This window comes from Corvus brachyrhynchos, unplaced genomic scaffold, assembly GCF_000691975.1.
Source record: "Corvus brachyrhynchos isolate BGI_N302 unplaced genomic scaffold, ASM69197v1 scaffold115, whole genome shotgun sequence".
Taxonomy (NCBI): Eukaryota; Metazoa; Chordata; class Aves; order Passeriformes; family Corvidae; genus Corvus; species Corvus brachyrhynchos.
In genome coordinates this window covers 17640165-17652942 of record NW_008239553.1, presented here as the reverse complement: position 1 = coordinate 17652942, position 12778 = coordinate 17640165, and the positions used below count along the sequence as shown (strand labels likewise).

At 34.7% G+C, this 12778-nt stretch overlaps 1 long non-coding RNA gene across 1 annotated transcript; it reads right to left on the bottom strand.

Moving 5' to 3' along the window:
- Positions 1-3061: 3061 nt before the first annotated feature.
- LOC108448579 lies at positions 3062-12772 on the bottom strand. Its single transcript, XR_001864525.1, has 2 exons — positions 9085-12772; positions 3062-5398 (listed from the first exon to the last, which is right to left on the bottom strand). It is a non-coding gene; the product is annotated as an uncharacterized LOC108448579 (long non-coding RNA).
- Positions 12773-12778: the final 6 nt, after the last annotated feature.

Sequence of the window (12778 nt, the reverse complement as noted above, 5' to 3'; positions counted from 1 at the left end):
CAGACTGCCCTTTCCTACCCTTATTAGTCAACCTTGTGTGGCAAGAATCATAGAATCACAGATTATTCTGATTTGGAAGGGAGCCACAAGGATCAAGAAGTTCAAATCCTAAGTAAATGGCCCATTACAGCAATTGAACCCATGCTTTGTTTAGCTGTTGCCATGAATATGTCTTTTAAACACAGGACTGAAACTTTAGGATGTAATATATATTAGAGGATGGAAACTGAATTTTTGTTGTCTTTGTCTTTTTTCCTCTAGTGTACACTGTTTATATTCTCAACCATGTTCATCTGTTGGCAGTTTTTAAAGCAGTTCTTTATTTAAAGTGTTAAGATTATTTTATCTTTGTGTGGCACATGAAGTGTGATTTTCTGCATAGGGAGATTGTAGCTCCCTGTGACACATCAATGAGTAGTATCTTAGTCTACTGTGATGAAATACTTGCAAGATGCAGGAAGGATGATAGTGATGTCAGCTGCAAAAGATCAACTTGATTTGATGACTTTGCACCAGCAATCTTTAAATTTAATTTCCTCTTTCATTGGGCTGCCATCAAGAATTCCTGATAGTTTAAGCACCCATTAAAACCTCTTTATCATTACTTTTTAGTCATGCCAAAGCAATTGCTATGCTTTCTTGGAGAAAATGAAGATTATTTTGTCTACTAACACTTTTATCCAGACATCATATACTGTTGCTATAAAGATCTGGTAACTAAGCAAAAACATCTGATTTTGTGAAGTATGAAATAAGGATTGTTTATCCCAAGCTTAGCACTGATAAATTGTATTGCTTTCCTGACTCTTTAATTTCTACTAGAAAATGGATTTTTAAACAAGAAAAGTGCAATGGTTTAACGTATAAATCATTTTTCCTTTAGCATTTGAAGTCACATAATACTGTTTAGTGTTATTATCTAAAGGCTCTTCTCGGTGCTGCCAAACAACAGGACAAGAGGCAGTGGGCAGAAACTGATGCACAGGAAGTTCTGCCCGAATGTGAGGAAGAACTTCTTTACTGTGAAGGTGACCGAGCACTGGAACAGATTGTCCAGAGAGGTTGTGAAGTCTCCCTCACTGGAGATATTCAAGAACTGTCTGGATCAAACCTGTGTCGTGTGCTCTAGGATGACCCTGCTAGAGAAGGGAGGTTGGACCAGATGGACCCTTCCAACCTGGCCCATTCTGCAGTTCTGCCATTTTTTCACTTTTTGAAGTCACCAGTGTTTTCTTCTGTGAGGCATAAGCCTACTCCAGTCTTTGTGACAATCATACCCTTGTATGCTGGAACTCTATTCCAACCTCACACCACAGTACATGCCTGAAGTGGACTGTACACACACAAAAATTTTGTTCCCTCTTGCATGTTTTACCTAGCTAATCTTGTAAAAAAATATAAACTTGTACAAATTTTGCAGACATCCAATGAAAATATTCCTTTTTAGGAGTTCATTTCTGTGTCATACATGTACGGAATTTTGATAGATGTCAAAAATAACCAAACAGGCAATTGAATAACAATATATTTGAATTGCTTTAGTACACTGAAAACAAAATTGTTGGTTTAATTTTTAAAAATGAGAATTAATTGCTTATGACTTATGTAATTTTCCTGTCCTGAGCTCTTGTCAGATAAAAAATTACAATCATAAAATAATATACTATTTTTTTAATGAAATGATTCCAGAAACGCATATATTCATCTCTGTTAAAAGCCCATGTCAATTACATTTTCACTGTTCTTGAGAGTCAACAAGTTTCATGATTATGGGACTATGCACAGAGGGAAAGAATACCATAGTTAACGTTCTCCTGGTGAGATTTCCTTGTGAAAAGGCTTAGAAACCTTACCACACTAAACAGTTGTGCTCCCTTGTTCTTGCAGAAATTTCCTGAAGAAATAGGTCAGCTGCAGAAATTATAAGGTCTCACATATGGATGGGCATCCAGAACAAATGTTTAAACTGAGTCCAAGAGGAAAATTAAAGCAAGTGTTATCTCTGGAGCCCATCAAATCCACCCAGCACCAGAAAAAAATCACTTCTGAATGTTATTCTGGATTTCCCTCAAAGTAGTAGTAATCTTGAAGAATGATTTTTAGTAGATTAATCTGAGATTTATTAATATTTTATTATAATATACATATTCATTAGTATTTTATTACATCTTATATTCTGATTTGCACTACATGTTATAAGTATTGCTATAAAAAACAGTTACAATTTTTTTCATCCTTATAAAAAAGAAAACATAGATTTCAAGTTTGTTATCTAGGTCTCCTTGAAAAATGGAGAGACCTTTGCATCCATAAATATTTAGCCTATCTTACAGCTCTCTCCTAGGCACCTTTACAAGACAACTCATTCTCAAACAACCTATTTGCCTCCAGTGACAGCAAGGTGAGTGCAAACAATCAGCTTAGCCTAGAAACCTAGCTTTTAGATGGCTGAAGTCATATGTCATGAAACCTTTCCCAATCTGAAATGCAGATTTTTTTTCCTCCTTTCCCTGTAGTAACTACTTGTGTCTCTATAGGCTGAGAATGAGTATGCGGTGTTTGAAAACATTTCCCTTTTATTTGACAGTATTTGTGTCAGGAGATTGCTTTTTTTTTTTTTTTTCTTTTAATGAGTATCACAGATTATCAACAATGTGTCAAAAGAATACAGAATAGGTCTTTTTTTTCATCAGAGAAAAGGTAGAAAAGTTACCATGCTAGAAACAATAACTCGATTTGTAGATCTGTGTTGTCATTAACATCTGTATGTACATACCCACACCAACTGCAGGGAGCTATCCTGAACTTATACGAAGTCATAATCATATCACAGAGTTTAGACACTTGTCTGTTAGAATGAATGTACTTATAATGGTTTCTCAACTGAGAGGTTTCTTACCACTAGAGGGCTCAAAATTGCTGTGTGATTTTATGTATGAATACACACATAAACATATATCTACTTACCCAGGCAAGGTGTGTACATCATTCAAATGCATGTGTTTTATTTGTGTGTACACAGGTATAAACACACATATACGCACATACTTGCATTTTAATAGACAATCTATTTTTCTTTTATTTTAAAGATTTTGATCATTTAAATGCAATTCAGATCCTAGAGATGTGTAATACAACTGAAATTCACCAAATACAAGTGAAATGCTTCTTTATTTTGATAAAGGAATTACAATTTTTAACTTCATTCTCAGGTGGCTGGATTTACACAGAATGCTCATTTCATCAAACTGAGTATTGAAAACAATCACAATAAAATAAAGTTCAAACTTCCATGACCAATGCCTGCTGTCATCACATGTTTTATTAAGGTATATAGACAACACTGAATAGCATGGACACAATTAATTCCTTCATAAATGACTTTCCAGAAAATGTAATGCAGTGTTGCAGAATTGATCACACCAAGCATTTTTGTTTGATTATATGATTTGTTCTCCTGGGAAATCTTGAGACTCTAAAGAAATCAAATGTTTATGGAATGCTGACTGTTTTCTTTCACTAATGTGACAATTATAATGATGAGAGAAGTGGCTTTCAACCATTTTTGTGTAATCCATTTTGATGTAATGTAATGATGATGTAATCTTTGGATTAAAAGATCGTGCAATCCAGTTCTTCCACATTATGACAAGGTAATAATGAATAACTTACCCACAAAGTCCAAAAGATAATTGAGTTACACTTGACAAATACAAAGTTTGAGGTATTGATATTTTCAAATATCAATACATTTTCAAAGTAATATTTATCTAAGAAATCCGATCAAAAAAACAGTATTTAAAGAACAATGAAGCTTCAGATAATAATTATTAAAAATAATGTATATTGTTGTAGAAATAGGAACATAGACGCCAAAATCTTTTACAGACATTTATTGCTGTACATAACAGTAAATTTTCTTTTCTTTTAGTTTTTCAGAATATTTGCCTGTATAGAAAATTGTGCAAAAACACAAGAAAAGAGAAGATACTCTTTTCGCAGCACTTCAGTGTTTTGATTATACGTAAAAAATTGTGTTGAAAACGATCACATATATGAATAAAGACTACTCAAGTGAATGGGCACTTGTGTAACTGAACAAAGTCTTTCAGGCTTTGATACAGAATATTATCTTTGACTTTGGTTGAACCATATGTGACTACTGCCTAAATTGTGACTGGTACAGTTAGACACTAAAATCTGAAAAAAAACCCTTAACATATTCATTTACTAGAATCATCAACTTCTGTTGTTTTCTTAAATTGTTAAAAGTTGTACCAAATGTTTCATCTTTATAAAATGTTAAATTCTTAAAAGAGCACAGTAAGATAATTTGGGGGATGGGTAGGGAGAATTTACATTAAATAGTAAAGCATGATGGAAACACTATTCTATTGTTATTTAAACTTAGCTAAGCTTTAAAATTACAGTTTGTTATAGCCTCATTTCTGTTAACACATTTATTTTAAAATGAAAAGTATGTGCCACTAAGCAAAGTCATTTTTGCTTTAAGAATTTTAACTTTTGCATGTTTTGCTTAAAAAAAATTAGCTTTACTGATTGTGTATGATGTTAGATTAGAACTATAATGATTAGAACTATAATTAGAACAATATCATCTTTTGTGTCCTCTTTCTGTGTCTCAGGTATTCTTAGTTTACCAATGTTACTTTACTTGGGAAATAACCTGCCACATTGGATGACAGATGTTAAAAGTGGGGGTTTTACTGACTGAGTTGGCTGACTTATCCATCACATCACCTTTAGTTCCAGAAGTGATCCTGAAATCAATAAAGTAGACTCAAATGTGCTGAAACTACTTTTACTAGACAAAATTTAAAAGTTTTATAAATTTAAAACACATTTCTGGAAGTGGAAGATCCATTTCCTTAATGACAGCATACAGATGTCAATGAATTCATGTCAGGAATAAGGTTCTATCTAGGTGGAGTTACCTGTTCCATTATGATCTTAAGAAAAAGCATCCTTATCATATCACACCACTATACAAATTGCTCTAGAGATTTCACATTTATATTATTATCCTTGATATAAGAAGAACATGAAACTGTCAGAGAGCATTCAGAGTAGGTTGACCAAGATGGTGAAAGGCAGGGAGAAGCAGCCACGGTCACTTGGTTGGTTGGAGCTTGGAGAAGAAAAGGCTGAGGGAAGACTTCATCTCAGTCTTCAACTTCCTCAAGAAGAGCAGTAGAGGGGAAGGTGCTGATTTTCTCTCTTTGGTGACCAGTGACAGGACATGAGGAAATGGAATGAACCTCTCTCAGGGGAAGTTCAGACGAGAACCAGATCAGGAAAAGGTGCTTCACTGAGGGTGTTCAGTCACTGGAAGAGGGTTGTCAGAGAAATGGTCATGAAATCAAGTTCCAAGGAGCAGCTGGATGATGCAAAAATTTATTAATAACAATCATAATATGAAAATAACAGTGATTTTAAGATCCTACATGACATAAGAATTGTACCGGATACAAGGAACTGCAAATATGAAATTTCTTACAGGAGTGAGGACTAGAATTCAACTATATTGGTGACTTTTTTTACCACTTTCAAAGGAAGTACATTATTTTTCATCTGTTGGCAAAAATGTGTTTTCAGGTGGAATGGAGTATGATAGTTTTAATGAACTTTTTCTAAATTAGATAATATTTAGGTTTTAATCTCTGCATAACATCTACATAACATAATCTCACAAGTGAATGGCAGTCATATATTATTTCTATATCTGTAACACCAGTCTTCTATAATATGAAATTTTATTCTAATAAGTGCATTACAAATAAAGTTGACAAGACTTTCCAGTATTAAAATGTAATTTTTAGACCAGTGGTTGTTGTTACTCTATTCTTCTCCTCATCCTTGAACATAGTCCATAATATTATTGCCATGACACACTATTGAGTTAAGAAATGCCGAATATTAACCAAACTGTAGTGGATAAACAAACAAATAGAAGCTGAAATTCTGAACATAGCGTTTTATAAACTTTATTTTTAAAAATCCAAACAACAAAATAAACCCATGGTAAATATAGGGTTTAGGAGATTAAAACCCTTTTCTATTAACACATACAAAGATTAGAGTTCATTTCCATTTTAAATACGTACTGACATGCATACCAAGTGGGGTAAACATGTAAGACAAGATCCTGGGGCTCAGGATTACAGGGATCTAACAGCAGTCAATCCAAAGCAATGACAGCATGCAACAGAGGCAGGAGGTCCACTTATAAATACTTTTGTTGTGAGCCATGATGAATCTGCAAGCATTGTTGCTAATGCACAATGATCCTGTTTCTGGGGTTTTTTTGTAATTTGTACTTTTTTTATGGGCATTCATCTCACTTGCAATGACTCAGTTCTGCAGCAATTTTATTTTTACTGTTTCAGCATATGATTTTTTTCTGTTCTAGAGGAAACAACCTAAACCTTTAAATGAAAATAAGAATGAAAAGAAAAATACAAGTATTTAGAAATTTTGAAACAGTCTTCTTACTTGGCAAAAATATTGCAACAAAAATATTCTGAAAAAAGAGCACAGGAAAAATAATCAGGCCTTTTTTACAAATATAAGGTGTAAGTTTCTATAACACCTTATTTAGATCTGTTTATTATCAACATAATGCATGGGTATGTAAAGATTTTCACCTTAACTTGTGATTTTTAATTATTGGAAGTGGAGTCCTTAGTCTTCATTTTTGCAACTGCCAAATTTTAAATTATATACCAGCTGTTATTTTGTTTATATATAATTAATTAGAAATGAAAAAATGTATGTTCCTAAGTACTCTTTATATATGTTCTTATTACATATCCATAAATATATCTATGCAAAATGAATTCAAATTGCCCATCACTGGAATATGACGAATCCCTCTTATTGCAAGAATGCATTGCAGTCTATGTTAATATCTTTTATATAGTTTTCTTACTCTCTTCACTATTTTTTCCCTGAAGTATTTTGTATTGAATGACTTAAACCCCCTTGAAATCAATAAAACAGTTTTTTATCCAGTAGATCCATGGACTTTTGTTTTCTAGAGCATATGAGTTGTTCCATTCACTTTGGTCATGCACCCACTTACAAACATAAATAGCAACTTCATAAGTCTAAGTGAAATATAAATCAAAACCAGTTATATTTTGCAACTAGCATTGAAATAAGAAAGTGATTCTATATCTTGTCAGTGATTAAAGCAAAACTGATCTCAAATTTTGGCACCTTTTCATGTTTCCAGTACTGCTTTCACTGAAACAAAATAAAAAGATGAATAGACCCCAAAAGTCATTAATAATCTGCCACCATTTCCTTCTGGCTCAAAATGGTACTTAAATAATTCAGATAGACTTGTACTACTGATGAGCTGTCTGTTTTAACCTCACTGCACTAAGGAATACCCTTTGTCTCTAGGCAGCATTATGCCTAATCCCTGTGCTTTTTTTGGGGCCAGATAGCCTTTGTGTGCAGCTGACACACAGATACATGTTTTCATGGCAAACTCAGGATATGTGCCAAATCATTCTGGCCAATTTATCCTGGCAGTAAGTTTTAGCTGTTTACCCTCCCCCACCTGAAGACTTTCCAGTTCAGGGGTATTTCGTAGGAATCAATTTCAAGCAGGTAGAAAAAAACCTAAGAACCATTCTTTTTTGTTGGTGAAATGAAATAATTTCTTGAAGAAGAAATTCTAAGGTATTTGCTAAACTCCAGAGAGGAATCACCTAAAGTTCCCAGTGTATTCTTAAAGGTAGTAACTGTTTCCTAAAATCTTGCTGTGCTGAAGACGTAATTTGTAATCTACTGTCACATGATTTTTTTATAGTAAGCATTTAAAAAGTGTTTTTGAAGATATCTAGATCTCCATTTCAATAATATTAGAGATACCACTTTTCTTGCCTTTCCATTGGCAAAATTTCTACCATTATAACAGTATTATACTAATTACTTCTGCTGGAATAGCTTATTATTTGGAAAATTGATTATAAATTGTACAGGACAAAATGGAGTTTCGTGGTGGTTAACAGGAGGAGAGTTTACTAGTATAATTTTACTAGAATATAGTTGTCTAACAATCTCAAGTAGTATACCCTTTATCAGTGAGCAAAATGATCAGAGCAACTCAAATTTTGCTACATAATTTAATATAAATTTTGTTTACAAGAGAAAAAATCAATGCCTTTGTCCTTGTTTTTCCTTTGTCTACTGTGCAAAAGGGTTTACTTTCCCCCTTTCCATTCCTTTTCCAGAAACATTTCTGATCTTCTCCACTGAAATAACTTTTGTATGTGAGCTGACCTGCAGCAAAATTCTAAACCAATCCTGATTAAGGTCCTATATTGTAAGACTACATTATTCCAGAAAGGGACTCAAGCTTGACGACACAATCAAAGAAACTAATTTTGCTGTTAATGGATCTCTTTCCTTACTTCTTTTATTGTAAAGTGCCAAAATTTCAAACAAATAAGACACTTGGTGGTGGGTGGACAAGATGACACAGAAAATGGTAATACTGCTAGAGAAATTATAATAACAGAGACTGGAAACAGGTATGCTGATTCCTTGAAAAATACCCTGTTCACCATACTATTGAAGGAATGCATACTGAAGCATCTGGAGTGAGAGCTGGTGGAATTCAGTTTGTAGACGAGATGCTTCACCAGTGTCCTTTTGTAAGATAGTAACACAAGGTACACAATCAGTAACATAGTAAACTGATGAAGCTGCACTAGGAGATACTGCTATTTCTCACACACGATATTACATTGTTTCATTACAGTGGAATTACTGGTAGTTTATATCCGTTTTAACCCTGAATATCTATTTTTCTATTAAAACCAAAACAACACACATGCAAAAGAACATAAAGAAAACAGAAGATACTACTATTTTTGAAAGGCAATTGAAATCTAGTCTTTATTTTTCTTTCATCCTGAGAAACAAAAGGTCTTTAAATTATTGTACATAGAGATCACAAGAGGGATGACTTTTTGGGGTAAGTGTTCAGCCACTGGAGTTTCAGATATCTGGATTGACAATGTCAATTCTTTGGGAGGGATGAAAAATTACCTTGTCCTGAGGCTATCTTCTTTTCTACACTGAGATCTGGGTAAGTCGTCAGGTAACCCCTTATAAATCTGACCTACAGATTCAGCAGTGAAGAACTCAGATCAACTCAATTCCCCAATTCTGAAGAAAAGTCAAAAAAAGGATCTGTAAAATTGGATGAACTTCGTCAGAACAGGAGACAGGTGATCTCTCTGCTGAGAAATAAATGGGCATTGATTTCCTCCTTCCACCACCAGAAAAAGAATTTATTCACGTTATGACAAATAGTACGGTCACATTTTTACTGATTCTAAGTTATCATTCTCAGTTTCCCAGAAAAAGAAAGCTACTACACAGCAATGATCTACAATATGAAAAGGTTTAGCAGTTGTCCATGCTCTTTTCACTGAAGAGTATTAACACCTGGCTTTTAGTTCAGCAATGCATATAATACAGGTGCACATAATAAAACCAATATAAATGTGAAAAAAAGATAATTGGGTCATTTTCTGTGTAATATATGTTGAATTTTTTTCCCAAACATGGGTTTGATTTTTTTCAGGTTAATATTGCTGGAATCTTGGAGAAGTTCCACTGAAATTAAAAAATACTGCCTGATGAACAAACTCTGGAGTATTTAAACAAGCAACAAATTGATAAATTCATCAACAATAATAAGAGTTTAACTGATAGATTATTGGAGGAAAAAAGTGTCATAAACAGAAGATGGATGTTAAAGACTTGAAAGAGTCTTCCAAGTTCATCACTAACCGTAATTTTAGTGAAGCCAAAGTTTACAGGAGTCACAGCAATCATCCAGTAATGAAAAGCTGCCAGTCCTTTTGGACAAAGACAGAATTTGTTTTCTTTTACCTAGCCAGGATGTTTAAGAGGTATCGTTTTTCATCCAATGATTATTGGACTCTGTCATATTTCCCATAAGAGGAAAAATGAACTCTTCATTCTGTTAGTCAGATGAGAACTATCCATCACCTCTAAAAGAAACAGGAGATTGAGTCTTGTTCCACAAAGTAGACTTTATCAGATTAAGTGATGTCTACTACAACTGCACCTCAGTTATTATTATTTAGATTTCTATTTGTTAAAATATATGCTTAATTTCTCCCTATTCCTAATCCTCTTCACTTCTAAGCATAGGTCTCATGTCTGTGGGAGAGATTAATTTGAATGCTTCCATTCACATCTCCACCAGCTGAGAATGATTTTAGAAATAAAGCTGGCAAATGGAATTTGTGCTCCATGTCATCTCTGAACAAACTCTTACTGAAGTTACAGTATACATTATGTGGTAGGACATGACTGATACAGACAGGAAAGAAGTCAAGATCTCACAACTGCTTGAAAAACCTCTGGTCAGGTACGCCAGTCTGGAGCTGGCTGAAAACAGAAAAGATGAACAACAGATTACAAATTTGGAAAAAGAGGAAAACTCTACTGATCAGTAGAGTTTTCATCCGTACTTTCTGCACAGATATTACAACAGAGTGGGAGCAAGGTGGTATTACAGGCCGCCACAACTATTTTCACTCGTGCTTCACACCATGAACAATGCAGGACAGTTGCCTGCATTTTGCTAAAAGCTGTTCCGTTCATTGCCCCCACCCGTGACAAAGACACAGCTTGCTTTAAACTCCAAGTGACCTCTGCCACTAGAGGGCTGTACTTTATGTTATATTCCCCCCCAGACCTTCACTATCACTGCTCCAAGCAATTTAATAAGGAGAAAAAAGCGCATATTCTGAAGCTTACCTGTAAAAATTAAAACTTTCCTTAATATTAAATCGGTATCGGTTGAAATGTTGATTACCTGCAGCTATCCGCTTTGTTAAGTAGAACTGTTACTAAGAAACTATCTGAGAGACTAGTTATGTAGTCAAAACTACTTTCTTCGAAAATAAGCCTGTCTTTAAACTACAGAAAAACCTTCTAAAACTACCAGAAAAGTTGAAAAAGCTTGTCTAAGTGGGATGGGAGATAATGTAGAGGGAAATTATTAAACAAAAGGCATTCTGTAGAGACGAGGGGAGGCACTTGTGAAACAGCTGTCAGTAAAGAAACAAGCTAACACAGGACAGACATCTGCTGAGTCTGAGGAAATTAGGTTTCAGGATTACCACTTTTTCCTCTAAGCTTATGGAAGTTAGATACACAAACAACATACCCACAAATCACGTTGAAACCTTTTCTTATTCTACACTTTAATATTTCTGTTGTTAGGATGAAACAATATTTTTGTTTCAAGAATGCAATCAAGTAAATGTTTTATAAGCTAATTGGAGATCCCAAAGGGAGGACTTGCAGGTGCTGAATCCAATCAGATCTGTCACTTAATTAAAATTGGTGCAGGGGGCACAGTAAAACAGATGTGGTCTAAAAACCAGAGAATTGTTTGTTTCAATGTTGCTACAGATGAATGGGACATAGTCAGTGAGATAAAGAGAGCAGTGTTACAATTTATCCAGTTCCACTGCGGAAATTGACTCAAGATGGCTTAATTCGAACATCGTGGGGTTTATTTTTGTCTTCAAAAGTTTCTGTAAGTCATTCGCTTGGTTTACAAATAAAAAAAGAGGCCTCTTAGGACTGATGACCCTACCGACTGGACCTGAGATTTACAAGTCATGCTGTGCTCTTTCTGGCTCAAATACTAATAAAATTCTTTGGCTGTAACTTAGTAAAGAAAATGGAAGAGTTAGAACCAGTCCCCAGTTTGCTGTACCATAATTGTGTCAGCAACTGCCAAGGTAACAGAAGCCTAGAATTTTATTTCAGTCAGTAAACTAAGCAATTATGAGTCAGAGTATCTTAGATACAAAGGGTATATGATGAGTAAGAAAGTTCCATTTTTATACAATCATTTTTCTGACCATATATGCTATCAAATTGTTACTGATCTGCTGCATCTATTTCATCTGCTGGCAAGGAGGCTAGATATCACATTCCTGGGACACAATTCCCAAAGAAGTCATTGAAAGTTTCCTATGTACAGTGCTGGATTGAGTTCTTAATTTGTGAATGCATTTGGGCAGGAGCCTGTTTAGATGTTAATGTGTGCACGGTTTAATATCCTATAATGCATTACATATCTGGCTTGCAATTTATAAGCAGAGGTGATGTGCTATATATTATACATGATATGTGTATTTTAAGTATTAAAAATTGTTTGGGGCAGTATTAATGGTAAGTAATTACTAAAACTAAGGCTGTCTCCCAGGGAGCTTAGAATGGAAATTGGATTTCATCCACAAACAGCCAGGTATTAAGCTCGTGTATTAGGAGGAATCGAGTCAGCAGCCATGCCGCGCACACACACATCAATACGAATTTAGCACAGAGCGTGGTGTAATGCAATAAACACACGTTCCTAAATTTTGTACGAATTGATGCTCCAGTACTGACCACTACCGTCACAGTTACAGCGGGTTTAGAAATTTTTTCAAAGGAAACGAGTCAATAAATAGCAGAGAGTCAAATAGTAAAAATGCTTTTCTGGTGCACAGGCAATTCCCCGCGCCCTGCTTACCCATCCCCCCGCATCTTACAACGTTTTAAGCGTCCACCTGAATAACTTGAGATTTGTAAACAGAAATAGCCTCCGCCGCAGGGAAATATCTTTAAGTTCTCTGCGAAATATTTAGGTAACCAACGCGGCTTTGTGTCGCACAGCTCCAGCTAGACCGGCTGTCACAGCATA